We start from the raw sequence: 18,203 nt of genomic DNA on the forward strand, positions 1-18,203 counted from the left end.
AGCGGAGACTTTAATTATCCCTGCAGTCGGCATAGCTAAAACTCCAGGTGGTTAAACCGAATCACACAGAACAAGGGAGAACCTTGCTCTGATACCAATTGAAAGTGCGTTATATCGACTAGAGGGGGGTGACTAGGCGATTTTTATGAAAGTCTTCAAAACGTGGAAGTTATGAAGACAAACAGTAGAAATAAACCTATTACCCTGCAGCGGAAGGTAGACTACACTAGGCAAGCCATAGTCAAGTATTCAATAGAGTGAAAGCACAATGACAAATAGCTGCAATGTAGTAAGGATTAGGTAGGAAGATATTATGAAGCCAAACAGAACAAGAAGTCACTCAGTGAAGAAAAGATAGTGCAATCATACAATGACTTCACAAAGAGTAACAATACGTAAAGAGAAGGGAAGGATGAAACCAGTGACTCGTTGAAGACAATGATGTGTTGGACCAGTTCCAGTTGCTGTGACAACTGTACGTCTGGTTAGGGCGGCTAGGTATTTAAACCTGAGGACACACAGTCCCGGACACCCAGTCCTGAACACGCAGCTTAGGACACCCAGTCCTCACCGTATTCCCCTTGAGCTAAGGTCACACAGACCTCGCCCAATCACTCTGGTAAGTCTTCAAGGTAGACTCCCAAACCTTCACAGACTTTGTTCACCGGCAATCCACAATGTCTCTTGGATGCTCAGAACGCGACGCCTAACCGGCTGGAGGATGCACAGTCCTCAAGTGTAATAAGTCTTCAAATCACACAGACAAGAAGACTTAAGTGATGCCTAATTCTCTTTGGCTATGGGTGGTTAGGGCTTTATCCTCGCAAGGAATTATCTCTCAAAGGCTTCGAGGTGGGTTGCTCTCAAACGACAAAAGCCGTACTCTGAATCTGAGCAACCAACCGTTTATGGTTGTAGGGGGTGGGCTATTTATAGCCACTAGGCAACCCGACCTGATTTGTCCGAAATGACCCTGGGTCACTAAGGAACTGACACGTGTTCCAATGGTCAGATTTCAAACTCACACGGAAACTTTACTTGGGCTACAAGCAAAGCTGACTTGTCTGACTCTGGACAAGATTTGCTCTCATAGTCTTCACTCGAAGACATAGGTTTTGTTTAAGCATCACTTCAGTCATTCTGATTGGTTCTCTTGGACCCCACTTAACAGTACGGTGGTTCCTATGACTCAACACAGAAGAAAAAGAACTACGAAAGATCTAAGTCTTCGAGCTCCATAGGCTTCATGCGGTGTCTTCTCTTGTCATAGTCTTCAATGTGAATATCTTCATATACCACCTTTGACATCAATGTCTTCATACATTTTTAGGGGTCATCTCTGGTAGGAAAACCGAATCAATGAGGGACTTCTACCTGTGTTATCCTGCAATTCTCACAAACACATTAGTCCCTCAACTAGGTTTGTCATCAACACTCCAAAACCAACTAGGGGTGGCACTAGATGCACTTACAGTCTTAGTCATCTTGCCTATGAGGCATGGTTCGCAAGCATCAACTGATTCATAATCAAGTGATTCCAAAAGCCCATCAGCATGGATTTTCTTCATGCGCTTTACACCAATATGACCTAAACGGCAGTGCCACAAATAAGTTGCACTATCATTATTAACTTTGCATCTTTTGGCTTCAATATTATGAAAATGTGTATTACCACGATCGAGATCCAACAAACCATTTTCATTGGGTGTATGACCATAGAAGGTTTTATTCATGTAAACAGAACAACAATTATTCTCTAACTTACATGAATAACCGTATTGCAATAAACATGATCCAATCATATTTATGCTTAACGCAAACACCAAATAACATTTATTTAGGTTCAACACTAATCCCAAAAGTATAGGGAGTGTGCGATGATGATCATATCAATCTTGGAACCACTTTCAACACACATCGTCACTTCACCCTTAACTAGCCTCTGTTTATTTTGCAACTCCTGTTTCGAGTTACTACTCTTTGCAACTGAACCAGTATCAAATACTGAGGGGTTGCTACGAACACTAGTAAAATACACATCAATAATCTGTATATCAAATATACCTCTGTTCACTTTGCCGTCCTTCTTATCCGCCAAATACTTGGGGCAGTTCCGCTTCTAGTGACCAGTCCCTTTGCAGTATAAGCACTTAGTCTAGGGCTTAGGACCAGACTTGGGCTTCTTCACTTGAGTAGCAACTTGCTTGCCGTTCTTCTTGAAGTTCCCCTTCTTCCCTTTGCCCTTTTCTTGAAACTACTGGTCGTGTCAACCATCAACACTTGATGCTTTTCTTGATTTCTACCTTCGTCGATTTCATCATCATGAAAAGCTCGGGAATCTTTTTCGTCATCCCTTGCATACCATAGTTCATCACGAAGTTCTACTAACTTGGTGATGGTGACTAGAGAATTCTGTCAATCACTATCTTATCTAGAAGATTAACTCCCACTTGATTCAAGCGATTGTAGTACCCAGACAATCTGAGCACATGCTCACTGTTTGAGCTATTCTCCTTCATCTTTTAGCTATAGAACTTGTTGGAGACTTCATATCTCTCAACTCGGGTATTTGCTTGAAATATTAACTTCAACTCCTAGAACATCTCATATGTTCCATGACGTTCAAAACGTCTTTGAAGTCCCGATTCTAAGCCGTTAAGCATGGTGCACTAAACTATCAAGTAGTAATCATATTGAGCTAGCCAAACGTTCATAACGTCTGCATCTGCTCCTGCAATAGGTCTGTTACCTAGCGGTGTATTAAGGACATAATTCTTCTGTGCAGCAATGAGGATAGTCCTCAGATCACGGATCCAATCCGCATCATTGCTACTAACATCTTTCAACTCAGTTTTCTCTAGGAACATATCAAAAATAAAACAGAGAGCAACATCGCGAGATATTGATCTACAACATAGATATGCTAATACTACCAGGACTAAGTTCATGATAAATTAAAGTTTAATTAATCATATTACTTAAGAACTCCCACTAAGATAGACATCCCTCTAATCATCTAAGTGATCACGTGATCCAAATCAACTAAACCATAACCGATCATCACGTGAAATGGAGTAGCTTTCAATGGTGAACATCATTATCTTGATCATATCTACTATATGATTCATGCTCGACCTTTCGGTCTCAATGTTCCAAAGCCATATCTGCATATGCTAGGCTCGTCAAGTTTAACCTAAGTATTCTGCCTGTGCAAAACTGGCTAGCACCCGTTGTAGATGGACGTAGAGCTTATCACACCCGATCATCACGTGGTGTCTGGGCACGACGAACTTTGGCAATGGTGCATAATCAGGGAGAACACTTTTATCTTGAAATTTAGTGAGAGATCATCTTATAATGCTACCGCCGAACTAAGCAAAATAAGATGTATAAAAGATAAACATCACATGCAATCAATATAAGTGATATGATATGGCCATCATCATCTTGTGCTTGTGATCTCCATCTCTGAAGCACTGTCATGATCTCCATCGTCACCGGCGCGACACCTTGATCACCATCGTAGCATCGTTGTCGTCTCGCCAATCTTATGCTTCCATGACTATCGCTACTGCTTAGTGATAAAGTAAAGCATTACAGCGCAATTGCATTGCATACAATAAAGCGACAACCATATGGCTCCTTCCAGTTGCCGATAACTCGGTTACAAAACATGATCATCTCATACAATAAAATTTAGCATCATGTCTTGACCATATCACATCACAACATGCCCTGCAAAAACAAGTTAGGCGTCCTCTACTTTGTTGTTGCAAGTTTTACGTGGCTGCTACGGGCTTAGCAAGAACCGTTCTTACCTACGCATCAAAACCACAACGATAGTTTGTCAAGTTGGTGCTGTTTTAACCTTCGCAAGGACCGGGCGTAGCCACACTTGGTTCAACTAAAGTTGGAGAAACTGACACCCGCCAGCCACCTGTGTGCAAAGCACGTCGGTAGAACCAGTCTCGCGTAAGCGTACACGTAATGTCGGTCCGGGCCGCTTCATCCAACAATACCGCCGAACCAAAGTATGACATGCTGGTAAGCAGTATGACTTATATCGCCCACAACTCACTTGTGTTCTACTCGTGCACAACATCAACGCATAAAACCTAGGCTCTGATACCACTGTTGGGGAACGTAGTAATTTCAAAAAATTTCCTAGGCACACGCAAGATCATGGTGATGCACAAAAATGAGAGGGGAGAGTGTTGTCTACGTACCCTCGTAGACCGGAAGCGGAAGCGTTATAACAACGCGGTTGATGTAGTCGTACGTCTTCATGGCCCGACCGATCGAGCACCGAAACTACGGCACCTCCGAGTTTTTGCACACGTTCAGCTCGATGACGATCCCCTGGGTGGTGACGATCTTGATGTTCTACCGATCCAGCAAAGTGTCGGGGATGAGTTCCGTCAGCATGACAGCGTGGTGACGATCTTGATGTTCTACCGTCGCAGGGCTTCGCCTAAGCACCGCAACAATATTATCGAGGATTATGGTGGAGGGGGGCACTGCACACGGCTAAGAGATCAATGATCAATTGTTGTGTCTCTGGGGTGCCCCCCTGCCCCCGTATATAAAGGAGTGGAGGAGGGGGCCGGCCAAGGAGGGTGGCGCGCCCAAGGGGGGGAATCCAACTCCCACCGGGAGTAGGACGCCCCTTTTTCCTATTAGGAGTGGGAGAGGGAAGGAAGAGGAAGGAGGGAGGAAGGAAAGAGGGGCCGGCCCCCCTCCCAATTCGGATTGGGCTTGGGGGGCGCGCTCCCTCCCTTGCTCCTTTCCCCTCCTTTCCACTAAGGCCCAATAAGGCCCATATACCTCCCGGGGGGTTCCGATAACCTCCCGTTGATCCGGTATTGTCCCAAACTTACCCAGAACCTTTCTGGTGTCCAAATATAGTCGTCCAATATATCGATCTTTATGTCTCGACCATTTCGAGACTCCTCGTCAAGTCCGTGATCACATCCGGGACTCCGAACAACCTTTGGTACATCAAAATATATAAACTCATAATGAAACTGTCATGGTAATGTTAAGCGTGCGGACCCTACGGGTTCGAGAATAATGTAGACATGACCGAGACACATCTCCGGTCAATAACCAATAGCGGAACTTGGATGCTCATATTGGCTCCTACATATTCTACGAAGATTGAGGGAGTCCTGGATTAGGGGGTGTCCGGGTGGCCGGACTATACCTTCGGCCGGACTCCTGGACTATGAAGATACAAGATTGAAGACTTCGTCCTGTGTCCGGAAGGGACTTTCCTTGGCGTGGAAGGCAAGCTTGGCGATACGGATATGTAGATCTCCTACCATTGTAACCGACTCTGTGTAACCCTAGCCCTCTCCGGTGTCTAAATAAACCAGAGAGTTTTAGTCCGTAGGACGAACAACAATCATACCATAGGCTAGCTTCTAGGGTTTAGCCTCTCTGATCTCGTGGTAGATCTACTCTTGTACTACCTATATCATCAATATTAATCAAGCAGGATGTAGGGTTTTACCTCCATCAAGAGGGCCCGAACCTGGGTAAAACTTCGTGTCCCCTGCCTCCTGTTACCATCCGACCTAGACGCACAGTTCGGGACCCCCTACCCGAGATCCGCCGGTTTTGACACCGACATTGGTTCTTTCATTGAGAGTTCCTCTGTGTCGTCGCTTTTAGGCCCGATGGCTTCTCCGATCATCAACGGCGATGCGATCCAGGGTGAGACTTTTTTCCCCGGACAGATCTTCGTATTCGGCGGCTTTGCACTGCAGGCCAATTCGCTTGGTCATCTGGAGCAGATCGAAAGCTACGCCCCTGGCCATCAGGTCAGATTTGTAAGTTTGAACTACACGGCCGACATCCGCGGAGACTTGATCTTCGACAGATTCGAGCCACAGCCGAGCGCGCCGCACTGTCACGATGGGCATGATTTAGCTCTGTCGCCGAACAGTGCCCTAGAGGCCGCACCTGTGTCCGCTCCGACCCCTAGCTCGGAGCCGATCACACCAACCGAGGATGGGTGGTTAGACACCGCCTTGGGGGCTGCAATTTCTACGGCGATCGAGCTGAACACCAGCCCTGTTCTCTGCGAAGCCCATGACTCCAAGGAGCCGGACTCCTCTCAAGACTCCGAGCCCTCCGTACCCCGATCGATCGAACCCGATTGGGTGCCGATCATGGAGTTCACCGCCGCGGACATCTTTTAGCACTCGCCCTTCGGCGATATTCTGAAGTCACTAAAGTCTCTCTCTTTGTCAGGAGAGCCCTGGCCGGACTATGGTCGGCAAGGTTGGGATGCGGATGATGAAGAAATTCAAAGCCCACCACCACCCACTTCGTAGCCACTGTCGATGATTTAACCGACATGCTCGACTTCGACTCCGAAGACATCGACGGTATGGACGCCGATGCAGGAGACGATCAAGAACCAGCGCCTATAGGGCAATGGAAAGCCACCTCGTCGTATGATATATACATGGTGGACACCCCAAAAGAAAGCAATGGCGATGGAACAGCGGAGGATGACCCCTCCAAGAAGCAGCCTAAGCGCCGGCGTCAGTGGCGCCGCTCTAAATCCCGCCAAAACAAAAATGGTGATTCCGGCACGGGGGATAATAACACCCCGGACAGTGCCGAAGATAACCACCTCCAGCAAGATTCAGCACAAGAGGATAGAGAAGCCAGCCCTCATGAGAGAGCGGCAGACAGAGAGGTCGAGGACGATAATTACATGCCTCCCTCCGAAGACGAGGCAAGCCTCGACGATGACGAATTTGTCGTGCCGGAGGATCCCGTCGAACAAGAGTGTTTCAAATGCAGGCTTATGCCCACGGCGAGCAGCCTCAAGAAAAAACAGCAACAGCTTAGAGCTGATCAAGATTTGCTAGCCGACAGATGGACTGAAGTTCTTGCGGCCAAAGAGTATGAACTCGAACACCCCTCCAAGAGCTACCCAAAGCGCAGGTTGCTACCCCAATTAGAGGAGGAAGCACTTAAACCTACATCACCAGCGCATGATGCGGCCGACCGCCCACCTCGTGGCCGCGACAGAGAGGCCTCTCAGCCCTCCACTCAAGTCGCACCCCGGTGCCGCTCCAAAAATATCAAGGCATGGGAAAATGCGCCAGACCTGCGAGACATATTGGAGGACAAGGCAAGGCAAACAAGATCGATCTACGGATCACGTGGACGCCCCACGGCACGAGACGGTACTCGTCACGCCGGATATAGTAAATCCGGCCGGGCCGAACACAGTAGACAAAGCTCGTTTGAGCTGCGTCGTGATATAGCCCAGTACAGAGGCGCCGCACACCCACTATGCTTCATAGATGAAGTAATGGATCATCAAATCCCCGAGGGTTTCAAACCCGTGAACATCGAATCATATGATGGCACAACAGATCTTGCGGTATGGATCGAGGACTATCTCCTTCATATCCACATGGCCTGCGGTGATGACTTACACGCCATCAAATACCTCCCACTCAAGCTTAAAGGACCAGCTCGGCATTGGCTTAACAGCTTGCCAGCATAATCAATTGGTTGTTGGGAGGACCTGGAAGCCGCATTCCTCGACAATTTCCAGGGCACTTATGTGCGACCACCAGACGCCGATGACCTAAGCCACATAATTCAGCAGCCAGAGGAATCGGCCAGACAATTCTGGACACGGTTCCTAACCAAGAAAAATCAAATCGTCGACTGTCCGAACGCAGAGGCCCTAGCAGCCTTCAAGCATAACATCCGCGACGAGTGGCTTGCACGGCACCTAGGACAGGAAAAGCCGAAATCTATGGCAGCCCTCATGACACTTATGACCCGCTTTTGCGCGGGAGAAGACAGCTGGCTAGCTCGCAGCAATAACATGACCAAGAGCCCTGGTAATTCAGATACCAAGGACAGCAGTGGCAGGTCGCATCGCAACAAACAAAAGCGCCGCATTAACGGCGACAATGCTGAGGATATGGCAGTTAATGCCGGATTCAGAGGCTCTAAACCCGGTCAGCAGAAAAAGCCATTCAAAAGAAATACTCCAGGCCCGTCCAGTTTGGACCGAATACTCGACCGCTCATGCCAGATACATGGCACCCCCGAAAAACCAGCCAATCACACCAACAGGGATTGTTGGGTGTTCAAGCAGGCAGGCAAGTTAAATGCTGAAAGCAGAGACAAGGGGCTGCATAGCGATGACGAGGAGGAGCCCCGGCCGCCGAACAACAGTGGACAGAAAGGTTTTCCCCCACAAGTGCGGACGGTGAACATGTAATACGCAACCCACATCCCCAAGAGGGAGCGGAAGCGTGTGCTAAGGGACGTATACGCGATGGAGCCAGTCGCCCCAAAGTTCAACCCATGGTCTTCCTGCCCGATCACTTTTGATCGAAGGGACCACCCCACTAGTATCCATCATGGCGGATTCACCGCATTGGTTCTAGACCCAATTATTGACAGATTTCACCTCACTAGAGTCCTTATGGACGGTGGCAGTAGCCTGAACCTGCTTTATCAGGATACAGTGCGGAAAATGGGCATCGATCCCTCGAGGATTAAACCCACCAGAACGACCTTTAAAGGCGTCATACCAGGTGTAGAAGCCAACTGTACAGGCTCAGTTACACTTGAAGTGGTCTTCGGATCTCCGGATAATTTCCGAAGCGAGGAGTTAATCTTCGACATAGTCCCGTTCCGCAGTGGCTATCACGCACTGCTCGGGCGAACCGTATTTGCCAAGTTCAATGCGATGCCGCACTACGCATACCTCAAGCTCAAGATGCCAGGCCCTCGAGGCGTCATCACGGTCAATGGAAACACCGAACACTCTCTCCGAACGGAGGAGCATACGGCGGCTATCGCAGCGGAAGTACAAAGCAGCCTCTCAAGGCAATTCTCCAGTCCGGCCATTAAATGTCCGGACATCGTCAAGCGCGCCCGGAGTAACCTACAACAAGACCGCCTGGCACGCTCCGAGCAAGCGTAGCAATGCGGCCCCAACCCCAGCCCTCGCGAACTTGCGAAACTAGTGCCGCGCGTACATAACTACGCTCTGGAAATACCATGGGCACAGCGAGAGGGGCACCATCACGGCAAGCCCGAAACACGGCTTAAACCGCACTAGGGGCTGCCGATTTCTTAAAATTTCTCTTATTTTCAGGACTCCATTCTTCAGAAGGCTTGTCCGGCAGTACAATTGCCGCACAAACGATACAACCAGGAAAGCAGAAAGCTACGCCACACTACGGAACTCTAAGGTGGTCTCTATAACGAACAGTATACCTGTTTCGCATAACATTCCACAGCTCGCCCCTAGAAAGGACATATTTGATAGTCCCATCTTTTTCTTATCGCACTATTTGTATCGTTCTGCTTTGATCGCAGCTTTTTTAAATAAACAATGCATAGCTTACGTCTATTACCGCATTACCTCTTTTTTACGAATATATGTTCATTAATGACATGTTGCACCCATACACTTTGGTACGGCCAATACGCCAGGGGCTTAAGTACCCCACAACATGGTGTGAGAAGTCCGAACACTTTCACAAGTGTGGCACCTCGAACTTATAGCATTATATGCATCGGCTCCGAATCATGTCTTGCGTCAATAGTTGGGTTTGCCCGGCTCCTATGTTTTGGTACCTTACGTTCCATTATATCAGCTAAGGTAGCACTAGGAGAACTACTGCGATTGTGCCCCAGTTGAGCTGGGCTAAGCACCTCAGTAGAGAAAGCTAAAACTGACCGTCATGATGAGGCGAGAGCTGGTCGCTGTTCGAGAGGTTTTCGAGTCCCTAAAGACTTATGCCGCTTAGAGCGAGGAGTCGGCTTTGTCCGGCCTAGGCATGGATAGCGCCCCGAACTCGGTCTTCCGAACACTAGGGGCTTCGCCGAAATTTAAAATTATAGAATTCTATGGCTAAGTGAGAGTGTTCAAGCATTATAGTCTGATTGCCTTGTTCGTTGTGTTGAGCGCCTCCCTCGAAGGACCCAAGAATGGGAAAAAGAGCGCTCATGTTTATCCCGAACACCCCAGCACTCGTGGCATGGGGGCAGAAGCCGACGACTTGGCATCTCTCAAATTTGATAAACGGCCGCACAGAAGGTAATATTTTAAATTCAAAAGCGTTGCTTAGCGCATATGAGCAAGTTTTCAGCGTACAGGATCACAAATGCGAGTTTACTCAAAAATTACATCTTTGGAGCATTCATCCGCTATAAGGCGGGCACCCTTCAGGACGCCCTCATAATACGCTTGCGGGACACGATGCTCCTTGCCCGGCGGCGGCCCGTCCTTCACCAGTTTCTCCGCATCCATCTTGTCCCAGTGCACTTTAGCACGGGCAAGCGCCCTACGGGCACCTTCGATGCAGACGGAGCGCTTGATTACTTCAAGCCATGGACAGGCATCCACCAGCCGCCTCACCAGCCCGAAGTAGCTCCTAGGCATATCCTCTCCAGGCCACAGCCGAACTATGAGGCCCTTTACGGCCTGTTCGGCAACCTTGTGGAGCTCGACCATCTGCTTCAGCTGGTCCCTCAAAGGCACCAGGTGACCGGCCTCAGCATATTAAGACCAGAACACCTTCTCCGTCGAGCTCCCCTCCTCGGCTCGGTAGTAGGCGGCGGCATCAGACGCACCGCGGGGCAAATCTGCCAATGCTCCTGGAGAGCTCCGGACTCGGGTAAGTAACAAATAATTCACTTTCACGTGCTTGCTTTGCATAATGAATGCCTTACCCGCCGCTATCTTCTTCATCGCGTCAATTTCTTTGAGGGCTTTCTGGGCTTTGGCTTCGCGCTTTTGAGGGCTGCCGCAAGCTCGGACGCTTGCGTCTTTGAGTCAAGCTCCAAACTCTCGTGTTTTTTCACGAGAGCCTGGAGCTCTTTCTGCACCTCCTCCACCCGCGCCTCCTGCTTCTCTCTCTCCGTGCGCTCCGCGGCCGCCCTGTTTTCAGCCTCGGACAACGCTTGCTTAAGGGTTGCCACCTCGGCCATGGCCCCTATAATAGCACGTTGATCCTATCAATTTTTTGCAACCACATCTTCTCTATATAATTGCGCAAGGTATTACTTACCTTCCTTCTCCTCGAGTTGCCTCTTGGCATGGCCGAGCTCGTTCTCGGACCGCACGAGGTTCTGCTTCAGCGTATCCACCTCCGCAGTCAGTGCGGCGGAGGCCAGCAGCGAAGCCTGCATACACATATTGACTTGATTATGTTAGACTCATGCGATTATTAGATCCTCTATTCGGCTTTTCTTTCCGAACGCCGAACAGAGCATCAGGGGCTACTGTCTATGCGGTAATATTTTTACATATTCTTTACCTACCTCAAAGCCTGTTAGAAGGCTGGCACAGGCTTCAGTCAGTCCGCTCTTGGAGGACTGAACCTTCTGGATCACCGCACTCATAATAGTGCGGTGCTCCTCGTCGATGGAGGCGCCGTTAAGCGTCTCCAGCAAATTGTCCGATGCCTCCGGTTGGACGGAGGTCACTAGCTCGGTAGGCTCACTCCTCTTGGAAGGAGTCCGCCTACTGGAGTCCGGAACTATTAAAGGTTTCGGCGCGGTGTCCGGCTCAAGGCCGGACTCGGAGCCCTTGGGGGTTTTATCCCCTTCGCGCCTGGAGTCCGGGAGGTCGCCTTGCGGCGCCTCCAGGACCACCTCCTCCTGGCTTTGAACCTGTTGGGACAGCACCTCGGCGTCATCCGTAGGGTGGGGGGAGGTAGCCGTCGGAAGCGAATTCACATCCGACGAATCCAGGGAACCGCTTGACGACACGTCGAGCTGGTCTTTAGGTGGACTGCATAAACATGTTCGACATAAGGAAAAGCTATGAAATGGAAGAATACTATGAATCACTCTGGTACCCGGACACTTACGATCTCGCCAGGTGTCGGCGTTCTGGGAACGGGGGTCCCCAGAATTGCCTGCCTGCAACCTGCGGCGTGGCGCAATGGGGGCCCAACACGGCCCGTCTTCATTAGCACAAGACTCAAGACCCTCGCGAGGGGCCAAGCCTCGCGAGGCGGACGACACGGCGCTTCCTCAGGCGCAGCCTCATTAGGCTAGCTCGCGAGGAGGCGGAGAGTTCAAGGCGGGGTACCTCGCGAGGTGCCCCTGACGTAAGCCATGACGACTCAGGGCACCAGGCGGGTGCCAGCGTGCGCAGTGTCCTTCTTTCCTCTTTGGTTGCCACTTCGGTGCAACGAGACCAAGACCAGGAGGACTACGAGACGAAGGTCACCATGGAGCCCAGCACGGCGTCATCACCAGAGCCTTTGGCAGGCGAAGACTGCTTTTGTCAGGATAAGTGTACTCGCTGTCCCCCTTCAAATTAGCCCGCCATTGTTGGATCCCTTCCCACTCAATATTTGGGAAGAGGACCAGGGCCTCTATAAATAGGACTAGCCACCCACATTGCAAGGGGTTCTGAATGATCAGCAAGTGAGAGAGAGAGAGAAGTGACCGAACCCCCTAACGGTTCATCACCCCAGCCAAGAACAGACCCTCGCGAGGCTGTTCTTCCCTGTATTGTTCATCATCACCAGCCCCAGGAGGCAATCCACAAACCACACACTGGAGTAGGGTATTACACCACATCGGTGGCCCGAACCAGTATAAATCTTGTGTCTCTTGCGCAGTTCTTTTACTAGTTTTAGATCCTTGCGAGACGGTGAGGTTGAAGGCGTAATCTCCACGTGCACCCTAGTGTTCGAACCTTAAGGGTCTGCCGGAACCCGAAATCCGACATTTGGCGCGCCAGGTAGGGGTGCGCCGGAATTCGTCTTCCACCACTCCGCTCTCCTCCGACCGTCGTATCCATGTCTAACGCTCGTCGGGCCCGCGCCGAGCGCCGGGCCGCCATCGCCTCTCGCGTCGCCCAGACGGCCCCCGTCGGTGGGCGTCCTCGTCGTTCCCCGTCGCTCGCCGTCAACGCCGCCACCGGCCCGGCGGTGGGAGAGCAGCAAGCTTCGTCTCAGCACCCGTCCGTGCGGCAAGACGGCCGCACCGCTACTCCATCGCTCGCTCCAGCTGGCTCTTCGTCCCGCGCGCACCGCGCGCCCTTGGAGGCTCGAGCTGCGCTCATCGCGGCAAACGAGCTCCTGCGCTACCGCCCCGTCGACGATGTCTACGAGGAGTGGCTCGACCGCGTCGCCGAGCTCATCCGTGCCGCAGGGGGCTCTCCTGCGCCATCCGCCCCACTGCGCCGCACTCCGCCCCGCGCGGGCAATGAAGCTCCGGGGGCGTACCAGCCGCCCCCTCTCCAAGAAGATGCCATGGCTCCAAGGCGCGTGGCCCCTGGGCGGAACCTGCTCCGCCAGGTGCCAGCGCAGCAAGAACGGAGCTGCCAAGAGGTCCCTCGCCCGCAAGGGGCTGCCCGGGCGCTCCCTGCTCCAGCTCCGGCACGCCAAGACCCCGCTCTGCTCCAAGCTGCAGCGCGTGGGGACCCTCAAGACCAAGCTCTCCACCAGCCGAAGCCTTTCGTGGCCACCGCGGGCTGCCGCGCCTACACCACTGAGCCGCGCAGCGTCGTGTGGCCCGGCAAGTTCAAGCTGGACCTGCCTCCTCGCTACGACGGCACAACTGATCCCGCAGAGTTCCTCCAGCTCTACGAGCTGGGCATCGAGGCTGCCAACGGGGATGAGAAGGTCATGGCAAACTGGTTCCCCATGGCGCTGAAGGAAGGAGCTCGCACCTGGCTCCTGAATCTGGCTCTAGGAACGATTTCCTCCTGGGACCAGATGCGCACCCGCTTCATCGCCAACTTCCAAGGTACACGTGACCGGCCACCCGCCGTGCGCGACATGCGCCGCATCAAGCAACAACCCGGAGAGACCCTGCAAAAGTACATCCAGCGCTTCAACAGCGCGCGCCTCAAGATCCCCAAGGTGTCTGAGGAGGCCATCATCTCGGCCTTCTCCGATGGTGTGCGCGACGTCAAGATGAAGGAGGAGCTGGCGATGCATGAAGACCTCTGCACCTCCCTAGAGTTGTTCAACTTGGCAAACAAGTGCGCCAGGGCTGAGGAGGGACGTCTCTCCCTCCTCGAGCTACCTGCCGCGAACCCAGAAGAAAAGCAGCCCAAGGCCAAGGACGTGAAGCGCAAGGGGGCTGTCGTACTCGCAGCCGAACCAGACACCAAGCGGCGCAAGGATCTGCCTGACCCCTCCAGAGGCAGCCGGTACTGTGTGTACCACGACCTCCACACCCACAACACCAACGAGTGTCAAGAGCTCCGCGCCGTGCGAGAAGGAAGGATCGACCGTCGCCCTGACCGTGCTGACCGGGGCTACGGCCGAGGAGGAGGAAGAAACCCAGGGCGCTGGGAAGACCGCGGCACATGCCAGGGGTGGCGCGATCAGCCTCGCGAGAACCGCTGGCGGGACCTGCCTCGTGAGGGAGACTGGAGGGATCAGCCTCGTGAGGAGCGCCCTCACGGCAACGCAGGCCTACCTCCTCTGCCGCCTCCACCAAGAAGGAACGAAGACCGCCACCAAGACGAGGGGGCTGGGGGCTTCCAGGAGCCGCGCGCAATCGCCTGCATCCTGGGCGGAGCTCAAGCCCCAGCCTCCCAACGTATCTTCAAGCAGTTTGCCCGCGAGGTGGATGCAGTTCTCCCTAAGCTCGAAGCAACGCGCCCCCTCAAGTGGTCGGCGTGCGCCATCACGTTCAGCTCAGCAGACCAGCTCAAGTGCTCGGCCACAGCCGGAATCCTCCCGATGCTTTGCTCCCAGTCATCAGCAATGTGCTGGTCACCAAGACCCTCATCAACGGAGGGGCAGGGCTCAACGTCCTGTCCGTGGAGACCTTCAACAACCTCCAAGTGCCCTATGACCAGCTTCAGCCAACCAAGCCTTTCTCCAGAGTCACTGACGGTTCCACAGTCCCGATCGGGCAGGTCCGCCTCCCTGTCACCTTCGGGGCTCGCAGCAACTACCGCACCGAGCTCATCGACTTCGACGTCGCCAACATCCACCTGCCGTACAACGCCATCCTCGGGTACCCCGCGCTGGCCAAGTTCATGGCCGTGACTCACCACGGCTACAACGTCCTCAAGATGCCAGGAAGTGGCGGCGTCATCACGGTGCCCTGTGAAGAGAGAGATGCAGTGTGTTCCCTGGAGCGAGCCTTTCAGGCCGCGTCGCTAGAAGACCCAGATCGCGGAAGCAGGAGGCTTCCTGAGACCACCCCCAAGAAGAAGAAGATGTCGCCAGGCTCAGCCCCTCGGGAGGCAGGCCCCTCAGGGCCCGTGTCTGCCCGGGAGGACCCTCCTTCCATCGCATAGGAAAGCGCGCCCGGCGCCCTCCTCAGGCAGGGCTCGAGGGCTCTCACCTGGAGGGCCACCGACCTAGCCAGGGTCACGAGGGAGGCGCTTGGGCACCGCGTGGAGGCATGCTTCGAAGCACATTTCCCTCGAGAAGGAGCCAGGCAAGGAAGGCCAGACCAGCAGGAGTTCGTCAACAAGGCCATCCAAGAACTGCGGGAGCCAAGGATCATGAGAGGTTGCCGTCGTCTACCAGCTGCGGCCCCACATCCAGGCGAGGATGGTGGGCTGTGCGTCTACGTCGACGTACCAGGGCTCAATCATATCGCCACAACGGAGCGCCTCTGGCCCTCGCGAGTGGGGCGCTGCGGAGGTCCGCCCCACAGCTATGTTCGCATGCCTTACGGCCTGTCGAGCGTGGCTGCGGTGTACCAGCGCCTCATGAGGGGCATCATGGAGGCTCAGGAAGACAGGCGCTCCGTGGCGCTGGCGGAGATGGAAACAGCTCGCGAGGAGTCACCAGTGCCTCCAGAGCCTCCCGAGGCCCCGGGGCCTGGGGGCTCGTGAGGATCGGCTTCCGCAACCCACCGAGCCTGCTGCACCAACGCCACTTCGCCAACGACATCCCCAGGTGACATCTTCCAAGTCTCATTCCCAGCTGGGGGCGCCCTCCCAGGGTTGCATCACCCCAGGCCGCGTGGGTCTGTCCCTGCGGCATGTATTTGCTTTTACCTTTCGGTCGGTTAGTTTGCCTTGTTGGGGGCGCCCCTCGGGCTACATCATCCCCAAGCCGCTGGGGCTAGGCCCAGCGGCGTGTATCTCCATCGGGCTTATTTCCAACTATGCGTTCGCCTATCATGCTTGATTACTTGATGCCTGTCCACGGCATCCCTTCTTCTCCATGTCGACTACTTGCACGTTAAAGGGGGGGGTGCCTGAGCATCGCGACTCAGGGCTCTTACTGGCTCTCCAGCCCTCACCCTCTGGTCTTGTCCACGGCATCGCGACCTGGCATACCAGTGACGGCTGAGACAAGATCGAGGGCCGGGACCCGAGGACGTAGAGTACCGGCATCTAACCAAACCCTGCAGGGACACATCTCAAGACACGGCCCAGTGCCGGGCGCAACCCGCCCAGAGGTAGGGCCTCGTGAGTCCCGCGCTGGCTCACGGGTGCCCAGATACACCTCACCTAGCTCTACCATGCCAGCCATGTGTCAGGGCGGGGCTGTATACGCCCCGGGGGCTCCTCCCGGAGGGGAGCACCCTCCCACGTACCAGTGGAAGCACCATGCTCCGCGCTGGCTGACGACACTGCCGAGGAGCGGCTATGCCCGTACACATACGGAAGCGCTATGCTCCGCGCTGGTGATAAACAACTGAGGGTGGCCTCCGGGCCGCGTTAACCTCAGGGAGCCCAGAGCTCAGTGGTCGGCCTCATCGGAACGCCTCCCCTCGGGAGCGCCGCGCGAGGAGGCTGGGCACGGGGGCTACGACTGGGTCACGCCCAGACGTACGCCGCCCAGCCAGGCCCCTCGGGCCTGGTTCGCCGCGCGTCTCTCCCCGAGCGAAGCCAAGGTATGAAGGCCGTTTGCGCATCAAGGGGGAACCCTGAGCATCGCGACTCAGGGGCCTAACTGGTCCTGTAGCCCCTCACTCCTTAGTTCCGAAAGGCTATGCTGGGTGAGGTACGCGCGGGGCCGGGCTCTGCAGACGTAGAATGGTAGCCACGCTTACATCTCGCCTCATCACCCGCTGTTCGCGCGTCAAGGGGGACTCCTGAGCATCGCGACTCAGGAGCCTAACTGGCTCCGTAGCCCCTCACTCCTTAGTTTCGAAAGGCTATGCTGGGTGAGGTACGCGCGGAGTCGGGCTCTGCAGAAGTAGAACGGAAGACACACCTACATCACGCTTCCCTACTTGTTGTTCGCGCGCCAAGGAGGACTCCTGAGCATCGCGACTCAGGAGCCTAACTTGTCACGTGGCCCCTCACTCCTTTGGTCCCGTCCTGGTTTCCGGTCGGGGCTAATGCTGGGTGAGGCATGCGCGGGGCCGGGCTCTGCCGGCGTAGAACACAAGCAAGTAGGGAAGAAAAGCATAAAATCCAAGGAATTTAAAAGAAAATATTACGATCCATATTGTCGCCTTAGTACCAAACGCAAGTTTAAATGCCTCCCCGAGGCGTGATATGTGTGCAGGAACCGAAGGAAGAACAGGGATGGGACGGAGTCACTTGTCGGCGGTGGCTTCGCCTCATGGAACGGCAGGGTCGGCAGCGCCTTGCTTTGGCTTGGTGCTGAAGGCCAGGAACCTCCCCAGCAGCGCCTCCGCGCGCCCCTTCACGGCTTCGACAGCGGCGGCAGCACCCTCGCCGCTCACCGGTTCCAGCAGGCCATCGAGGTCGACGTTGGGATCGCGAAGGTAGATGTGGGCGAAGACCCGCGTCAGCGCAGCAGAAGACAGGACGTGCGCCTCGGCCTCGGCCGCGGGGCCGATGCCGAGGGCGACATCCCCAAGAGCCTTAACCAGGAAGGGAAGCAGCTTGGCAGGGCCGTCCTCGTCACCGGCTAGCGGGCTGTCCAGGCCGCTCTTGTAAAGCATCTTCAGCGAAGCACGGGCATCCTTCTCCATGTCCGCGAAGGCCACGCGATCCTCGGCGAGGACCCGGGCCTTGGCGTCCAGCTCGACCTTCGTCGCCTCCAGCTCCTCCTTCAACGCGCCCAGGTGGTCGCGGCGCTTCTTGAGCCTGGCCTCCCGGTTCTCAAGCGCCGCCTCGCGCGCCTTCGCCCCCTTCTCCTGCTCTTGGCGAAGGCGGACCTCCTCCGTGAGCTGGCCCCGCAGACCTTGCAGCTCGTCCTCCAGCTCCTTGCAGTGGTCACGAACTTCAACCACTCTTCCCAGGGCTGCGTCACGAGCGGCCTTCGCCTCAAGGACGGCCCACCTCT

The sequence above is a fragment of the Triticum urartu genome, chromosome 2 (genome assembly GCF_003073215.2).
Source record: "Triticum urartu cultivar G1812 chromosome 2, Tu2.1, whole genome shotgun sequence".
NCBI classification, from domain to species: domain Eukaryota; kingdom Viridiplantae; phylum Streptophyta; class Magnoliopsida; order Poales; family Poaceae; genus Triticum; species Triticum urartu.